Genomic DNA, 9,555 nt, shown 5'->3' on the forward strand with positions numbered 1-9,555 from the left:
TTATTATTACATGAAAAAGAAAGTTTCAAAAAACATGTATATTATGCTACTTTTTATAAAACATTACATAGAGAAAATGGTATGAAAGTAAATACTTTGCCCTGACTGGTGTGGCTCAGTGGATTGAGCGCAGGCCTGCAAACCAAAAGGTCCCTGGTTAGATTCCCAGTCAGGGCACATGCCTGGGTTGTAAGTTGGGCCCCCAGTTGGGGGCGTGTGAGAGGTAGCCCATCAATGTATCTCTCACACTCTGATGTTTCTCTCTCTCTTTCTCCCTCCCTCCCCCTCTCTGTAAGAATAAATAAAAATACAATCTTAAAAAAAAAGAAAGTAAAAAATGGAGACAACTGTACTTGAACAATAATTAATTAAGAATTAAATTTTAAAAAGAAAGTAAATATTTCAAAATGTTAATAGTTACTGCTTGGTACTGGAAATATGCTGTACTTTTTGTTGGTTTTGACCATCTTTTTTATGATGACTATACCTGTATAGTTCTGGTATAATTAAAAAATAATAACTAAAAACAAAACAGAAGAAGACTGTTGCTTTCCCACTCTGCCCGTGCCCTGACTTTTAGCGGTGTGGCTGGTATAAGAATGTGAAGGAGGGGTCAGTCTTCTCAATTCACTTTAAAATGTGATCCCACCTCTTTCAAGGTTGAGAAGCTCCCACACCCAGTGACAGTGACAGGTTCGTAGCAGCATGGGGCCCAACAATGTGGAGCCAGGGCTGATCTCTACAGGTAGACAGGATGTGAGTCACCACATTGGCGGTTTGTGTCAAGTTGACTGTAATTGTTTCTGTGTTTCTCCCTGGAGGTGTGAATGTGAAGTGATGACAATAATTTTTAAAAAAAACAAATACATCAGAAGATAAGCATCTAAACAAGTGGTTCCCTTCCAAGTATTATTTTGAGAACTCACACACTTATTTACAAATTTTACTATTTATTCAAATAATTTCTTTATTTTGGTAGGGGAGGGAAGTCAAACCTATTGATTTCAAAATCAGTTCGTTTTCTAGCTCCTAATGTTATTAAAATTGTGATACCAAGTGGTTTGTTGTTGTTTTTTTTGATGCAGTCAAATGGGTATTCTAATGCTTCTAGCGACATTTTAAGTTAGTGAAAATATATTTGAAAGCAACTGGTAAGTAAATATCTGGAATCATCAAATCCTTATACTCTTTACATTTGAAAAATTTATTGCTTTGAGAAAGAGAGAGGGAAACATTGAATCGTTGCTCCACTTATTCATGCATTCATTAGTTGATTCTTGTATGCGCCCTGACCGGAGATCCAACCCACAACTTTAGTGTATAAGGACAATGCTCTAACCAAGTGAGTGGCCTGGCCAGGACATTTTTTTTTTTTTAACCCTTATCCCCTTTGATTCACTCTTCCCCATCTGGTAATCCAGGCTGAAGAAATAAACTAAAGTATGGAAAAATCTACATACTTCATATAATAAAACACTTGAGGTCAGTAATACGGTGTTGCATACTTGAAAGTTGCTGAGAGAGTAGCTGTTAAAAGTTTTCATTGCTAGAAATAAAAATTTAACTGTATGGTGACGAATATTAACTACACTTATTGTGGTGATCATTTTGCAATACATACAAATATTGAACCATTGTGTTGAACAACTGAAACTAATATAATGTTACATTTCAGTTATACCTCAATTTAATTAGAAGAAACTTGAAACAACCTAAATGTTCAGCAAAAGAGAATTAGATATTAGGGGTTAAGTAAATTCTGGCACATCCATTAAAATTATTGTGAGGACTCCACAGCAACCTGAAAATATGCTTAAGATATATTAAATTGGGTTAACATGTTACAAATTATTTATACACTATTCCCACTATTTTTATGACTTTTTAAAGATCTTATTTGTTTATTTTTAGAGAGAGGGGAAGAGAAGGAGAAAGAGAGGGAGAGAAACATCAATGTGTGGTTGCCTCTGATGCTTCCCCAACTGGGGACCTAGCCTGCAACCCAGGCATGTGCCCTCACTTCCAATCAGCTTTTAGCAGCTTGTCACTTGTCTGTGAGCCAATGACCATGAGGAACCATCAGCTGGGAGACCTCAATGCTATTATCTTTTTTTTCCAATTCTAAAAGTTTATGGCTTTCTGGTTTTATCTATATTGTTGTTTTTAAATACAACATACCAAAGTAGAAGAGAGCAGCCCTGGCTGGGTACCTCTGTTGGTTGGAGCATTGTCCTGATACACCAATGTTGTGGGTTTGATCCCTGTCAGGACACACGCAGGAATCAACCAATGATGCATAAATGGGTGGAATGGCGGATTAATGTCCCCTTTTCTCCTTTCCTCTCTCTCTCTGGAATCAATAATTTTTTTTTTTTAAAAAGTAGACACCATGCCCTGGCTGGTGTGGCTCAGTAGATTGAGTGCCAGCCTGTGAACCAGATGGTCACTGGTTCAATTCCCAGTCAGGGCACGTGCTTGGGTTTCAGGCTTGATCCCCAGTAAGGGGCATGTGAGAAGCAACCACACATTAATGTTTCTCTCCTTCTCTTTCTCCCTCCCTTTCCCTCTCTAAAAATAAATAAATAAAATCTTTAAAAAAAAAGTAGACACCAGTGATTTTTTAAAATGTAATGTATTATTCAATACATTCGACGGAATTTAAGTCAGGAACAGGCAAATGGAAGAGATGTATAGAAGGGGGAATACAGAGCTTCCTTGCCCTGTCCAGGGGATCCCACCCTGATAGAACCATCTCAATACCATTACCTGTAGACTTTTCATGTTGGGCTTCATTTTGCGCATAGAAGAAGATTCATCTGCCCAGAGGGTACAGATTAGATACCAACATTCTGGGAGCAGAGTTTGGGAGAAGTCTATTGATTCCCACCCCCAAAGTTTTAAAGATTTTATTTATTTATTATTAGAGAGGGAAGGGAGGAAAACATTAATGTGTGGTTGCCTCTTGTGTGTCCCCCACTGGGGACCTGGCCCACAAGCCAGGCATGTGCCCTAGACTGGGAATTGAACCAGTGACCCTTTGATTCACAGGCCAGCACTCAATCCACTGAGCCATACCAGCCAGGGCTCCCCCTTTTTTTTTGTATGATGCCCTTAATTTTTTAAAACTGATTTTAAATAGGAGAAGGGAGAGAGAGAAGGAGGGAGGTAAGGAGAGAGAGGAAAAGAGAGAGGCATCAATCTGTTGTTCCACTTATTTACACATTCATTGGTTGCTTCTTGTATGGGGCCTGACTGGAGGAAGAATCCTGCAAACTTGGTGTATTGGTACGATGCTCTAACAAACTGAGCTACCTGACCAAGGTCAGTATGATGCCCTTGACTGTACCTAGTGACCCTTACTCCAGAGATTGTCTGTTTTACTCTCTCAAGAGAATAAACCTCCATACTTCTGCTGAGGTGGAGGAGGGGCAGTTACTTAGAGGGTACAGTGAGGAAGGGAACTAGTCCTTCAAGGGAAGCAGTCCTTAGCTGCTCTTCATCCCCACTTCCAGGGACACTACTGGTTTGTTAATTCCTGAATATATCAGACTGTTTCTCAGCTTTCTCCAGTTTCTGGTCTAAGATTCAGTGATTTTAGATTTGCCAGGCCTACTGTTACTCATTCATTTGCTTTTCCATCTGCAAAATTCTGTTATGTTTACTGCCCCCTGTCCCTTAGGCTTTAAAACAATCTTTTAGTGCAGTTTTTGTGGGATTGGGAGGGGAGAGGATGGATGAGAAAGTTAGATGCATGAGAAATCACAGCCATTGTCTTTATCCAGAATTCTTCAGTTGGTTTTTTATGGGGTCTTACGGGATATATTCCATTACTTACAGGCAAATTACTTGGATTTCTCTGTGCCTCAATTTTCTCGTCAACAAAATCACAGAAATGATAGTACCTACTTCATGCTGTAGTGAGGAGTAAGCAAAATACCATATTTAATTGTTTTGAAGAAACACATTTTCTGTACATTTTTCTATCTCTGAAATAAGAATGTGTATACAGGTCCAAGTATGCTATAAACATTCAATAAACAATATTGGAGGTTCCGTGAAATATGGTAATACATGGAATGCACTTGGAAGAGTGCCTGAAACACGGTATGCAATAAATGTTGAAGACAGGATTGTTATTACTGTGCATACGAAGCCATTCTTTTTGTTTTAAAGATTTTATGTATTTAGAAAGAGGGAAAGGGAGGGAAAAGGAAAGGGAGAGAAACATTGATGTGAGAGAGAAACATCAACCGGTTGCCTCTGGGACACTCCCCAACCTGGGACCAAACCTGCAACCCAGGCATGTCCCCTGATCAAGAATTGAACCAGCGACCCTTTGCTTTGCCGAATGATGCCCAACCAACTGAGCCACGCCGGTCAGGGCTAAACCATTCTTAATATTCTGAAACCTGCTTATTCTACTTAATATAATCTTGTATACATCATTCTCCATCAATAGATGTAGATCTACCTTACTCTGGTTAAAGTTATATGATATTCTACTGAATGGATTTACCTTTAATTATTCTTCCATTGGTGGACAGTTTGTTTTCAAAATTTTTTCTGAAATACCAGTAGTGGATGGCTGGTAATACATTCTTATACACTAGTTCCAGCATTTTTATTAAGATAAAGACAGAGAAGTGGAATCACTGTATCACACTTGCTATGTATCCAGTAGGAATTTTCAGAGAGAAAGAGGTATGTGAGTGGTTAATCCTGATTTAGGCAGGCAATATGTAATTACAGAAAGCACACTAGATTTGAAGGCAGGAGACCTAAACAGCAGCAGCCAGTGGTGGCTCCACCACTTATCTTGGGAAATATTGTTTGTTCTTCCATTTATTCAAAAACAGTGCTGAGTTCTGCCTACTCTGTGCCAGGCACAGTATTACGGACTAGAAATACAGAGATAAGTAAGACACAGCCCTCGCTCTCCAGAAATTTCCAGTAATTGGTGGGGAGATGGACATGTAAACAGATGTTACCTGCTAACTGTGTACCTTGGGAAGTTGCTTAACCTCCTGAACATCTGAATCTTTTTCTGTGAAATAGGTAACAGTCGTCATAAGGATTAAATGAAGTAATGTATGAGAAGTTCCCTCATAGTGCCTGGCACACAGAATGCACTCAATAATGAAGCTATCATTATTGTTTTACTAATAGGATAATTATAAGTATTTGTAATTTATAAGTAATTATAATTATTGTTGCTCTGATAGAAGGTCTACCTTTCTGAACTCTTTCTACAGTATTAAAAGAATTGTTGAGACAATAATAAATACTAGTATCTTTTCTTGCATTTTTACATGAGACAAAGGGTAAATTAGCAGGTGAAAACGCACACATCATATGTTTGAGCGCAACAGTGATCTTCCCAGTCCCTGCGTCACAGAGCCAGTTCTGGGCACTTCCTTAGCTACACAGATCTCACCTCTCGCCATATCTGAACATCTGGAATGAGGCACATACCTCCCTGCCCACAGCCACTGGTAATCATGGAGACAAGATGTTCATATGGCCCAGGGCTAATGACTGTCTCCTGCAGGAGACCTGTTTTTCTCCCAGTTTACTAAGCACAGCTTGCAGCCTGTCCTTAATGGGGTCACTTATATGCTTGACACTGACTTTTGTCATATAGTTTATTTTCTTCCCCACATAGATATAAAACAAAATTTAAAGGATGTGTATCTTGATGTGAAAAATTTTGAGCTTTTGGACTAATTAAATTTAAATATAATTCCAGAGGCAAACTTAAGCAGAAATAAATGATAGAAATAGTAATATAAATATTTTGGTTGGACTCTGTTTTAGGGCTTAACTAGTATGTAATTACTAGACACATTGTTGGGATTTTCCCCTTGTTTCTTTACTTCCCTGGAGGGTTTTTAAAGCACTGATATTTATTTCTCCTGTATGGATGTGCACCTGGCCTGCAGATCATACCACATTTCCCTGGGTTTTACAAGCTAACTCTCCTTGCAGATATAGTGTGGTGCAGGGGGCTAGAGCCCAATTTTGGAGTCAGGCTGACCTGGGTTTGAATTCTAGCTCTTCCATTTACTAGCTCTGGGATCTCAGGCACAAATCCCTGAAGTTCAACTTTCTCATCTGTGAAGTGGGCAGTATTAGTATTGTTAATACCATTATATTAGTATTATAGAATGACCATGGATTCAAAGAATGGGGTTAAAACAGATAATACATGTAAAGTGCTCAGCACAGTCTCCCAGTATGTGTTTTTAGTTTTTAGTTGTTCCTGATCATGTTTATTTGCATTAAGGTACCTCAGGCTATGCTTGGCACATGGTTGGTGCTCAAAACCTGGTAACGATAAGTTACCTGCTTAAAATAAGTTACCTACGGTTTCTAACTGCCAGGATTATGGCTTTGTTATTTAATTTTTTATTTGTTAGTGATTAAGACAATCTTTAGCCTAGTATTTAGGGACTTGTTTTACCATCAGTGTAACTCTGACAGTGTCTGGCACCATTCCTGGCACATTGTAGGCACTCACTACATAGCTGTTGAATCATATGCAATTGACCCGAACATGTACTGAGACATTAGCACAAGAGCTGTGCCACTCAATAGCTGTCATACCAAATTTGACAGCCAACCATGACATAGACATGCTTCCACAGTTTGTCAGCCATGATTTCAACTTCCTGCATTGCAGACATTTCATTTAATACTCCATTCCACTCACATGACCCTTAGAAGGAAAGGACAAACTAACAGAAATATCTGCTAAGAAATATCTTAGCAGCTAAGAGAATGAGCTTTGGTCTAGGTATAGACACAGGCTTATATCTCCGTTCCAGCACTGCCAGTGGGTAGTTATCTGCCTGAAATCACAATTTTCTCATCCTTTTCTCGTGAAAAGGTATATTCATAGCAGCTATCTTACCGGGTTATTGTGAAAATAGTCACTTCTTTCAGAAAGCTTCCCTGCTGCCCATGGTAGGCTGGGTTCACTGTTGTACTCTCCCTATAGGACCTGCCAATTACCCTCTGTAATTACTTCTTCAACTACTCACTTCCTTTCTGGATTGCGGACTCCCACAGGGCAGGGATGGTGACTGTCTAACTTACTTCTGTGTCTGCAGTGCCTAAAAGTCCCTTGGTACATAGTATCTTGGATGGGCTATATTTGTTAACTGAGTGAAACAGTGAAATAACAGTGCCCATAAACACAGAGACTAAATTTAGCAAGCTCCCAATAAATGGTACATATTATTATTAACAACACAGTAGCAGTGTTGAGTTTATTCACCTTGAGAAAGCTAATCTAGTTAGAGGAGCAGGGCAACAAGTTAGAGGTAGGTATTGTGAATCTAGCTCTGTATCTCGTTTGTTGTGTGCCCTTGGCCAAATCTTTGTTCTTCTCATTTTTCCACTGTTAAAATGAGCATAAAATATTTACGCTGGTGTCCAACTTAACTCGGTTCTTATAAAGTCTGCCCTTTGCCAGACCACACCCGACAGGCAGTCCTGTGTATGCCCAGACTTTCTAGATGTAGATCCTACGTTGCCCTAGTGCTCCTCTGCTTCCTCAGCTGCTAATTGTTGACCCCTGACCCTTCTCCATTCTGACCTTGCCTGGCCCCTCAGTTTGTTACACCAATTGGCTATCTCTTAGCCTCTAGACTTGAACTACACCTGTTCTTAAATGAAGTCCAAAATCCTTAAAGTGCTGACTGGACCTTATCTCCTTCCCACCTTCTCCTTGCTCATTGTGCCTTAGCCACCAGACTTGTATGAAGTTACCTGGTGGCACTGATCTTCCTAATTCTGGGCCTTTGGATCCACCAGTCTTTGCTCGGAGCACTGTTCCCCCTACTCAACCTTCATGTCTCAGCTTTAACATCACTTCTTCAGGGAGCATGGCTCTTTTGGCAGAAATTAGTTTTCCCTGTTATATGCCATCTTCCTTGCAGATCTGATGTGGTACACTATCAGAGCTCCCCATTTTAAAACAGAAGTTAAGAATCTGGACTAAATGCAAAATTTCTGGTTTTAATGATGACAGGTAATTTAAAAATTGTAAATACTGAGGCTGAACCAAAATAACTGTAGGTTAATGACCACCTGTGACCTGCCTGTTTGCAGCCTGAGTTGTCCAACCTTTGGCTGTACTTGGCATTTACTGCTATGCTAATAATCACTCCACTTATTAACTGTCCACTCCATGACAGGCACTGTGTTTGGTGCTTTACACAGATGATTTCATATAATACTCAAAACCACCTGTGAGGTCAAGTAAGGTTCAGAGAGGTTAAGACACTTGCCCAAGGTCACGAGCCTTAAGTGGTGGTGCCAGGTGCTAAAGGTCTTTCCACTGGACGGCTGTGTGTCAATTCCAAGAGGAAGTTCCCACCCACCCCTCCAGCTATTTCCAAGAACCTGTTATTGAGAGATGTGGCCTGCAGGTGGCAGCAACACCAAGTCTCTAAATTTGCAATGTTCAAAGCCACAGTGATTAAGCTTTAAACAGATTTACTTATTTGCATATTGCTCTCTGATTGGCCCAACTAATTCTTTGCCTGTTAATTAGACTTCGTTCTCAGCGGCTTGAGAACTGCCAGGCTTGTAGAGCTGTTTACAGCTGTGAAAGAAGAGTCCAAAGGATTTAAAAGGAGGGTGAAGTCTTCCAGTCCAACATCCATCCTGATGATTTTCAACTGTGTTGGATGGAACCATGTTTTGGTAGTCCTCCAACACTTTTTGAGTTTTCAGTCTTTAAAACAAATACTCCTTATTTTGTTGTTGTTTTTAAGGTACCGTAAGATATACAATTAAGGAAAAAATAGCACAGAAGGGTACACAGTGTAAAATTAGTCTCTTTATCTTGCTTACCCCACATCACACTGTGTTCCCACCCTAGAGGAAAGCTTGTGTATCCTTTCAGGTATAGACTCAGAATATAAAAGTATATGCATATAGCCTTCTAAAGAAACAATAACCTAAAACTATAAACTTTGATAAAAAAATATAGGGGGAGGCATCTCCCTCCAGGTGTGAGCCTCCCCCAGGAGACTACTGTACTTGGCCAGCCCCTTGCTCCACTGTAACCGTGTGTGACTTAAAGGTGGTGATCAAAAATGCCAATATGTCAGAGGACATGCAACAGGACTCCGTGGAATGTGCTACTCAGGCGTTGGAGAAATATAACATACAGAAGGGTACTGCGGCCCATATTAAGGAGTTTGACAAGAAGTACAACCCCACCTGGCACTGCATGGTGGGGAGGAACTAAGGTAGGTACCTGAGGCATGAAACCAAACACCTCATCTACTTCTGCCTGGACCAGGTGGACATTCTTCTGTTCAAATCTGGCTAAAAGCACGGACTGTACCACACATCGAGTGATCCATCCAAAAATAAGGACTGCATCCTAAATTCCAAATATCAGAGACTGAAATCTTCAGCCTTGCCTAAGGAACACCTTGATCTTGAACCTTTATTGTGTTATTTTGTACAGGGCATTCTCTGTACTCATTTGTTGTGGTTATAACATAATTAGCAAAACAAAAAAAAGAAGAAGAAAATAGA

General features: G+C 39.9%; 1 pseudogene; it reads left to right on the forward strand.

Moving 5' to 3' along the window:
* Positions 1 to 705: 705 nt before the first annotated feature.
* Positions 706 to 9,343, forward strand: LOC112299048 (dynein light chain 1, cytoplasmic-like; annotated as a pseudogene).
* The last annotated feature ends 212 nt before the right edge of the window (positions 9,344 to 9,555 follow it).

The sequence above is a fragment of the Desmodus rotundus genome, chromosome 3 (genome assembly GCF_022682495.2).
Source record: "Desmodus rotundus isolate HL8 chromosome 3, HLdesRot8A.1, whole genome shotgun sequence".
Lineage (NCBI taxonomy): Eukaryota > Metazoa > Chordata > Mammalia > Chiroptera > Phyllostomidae > Desmodus > Desmodus rotundus.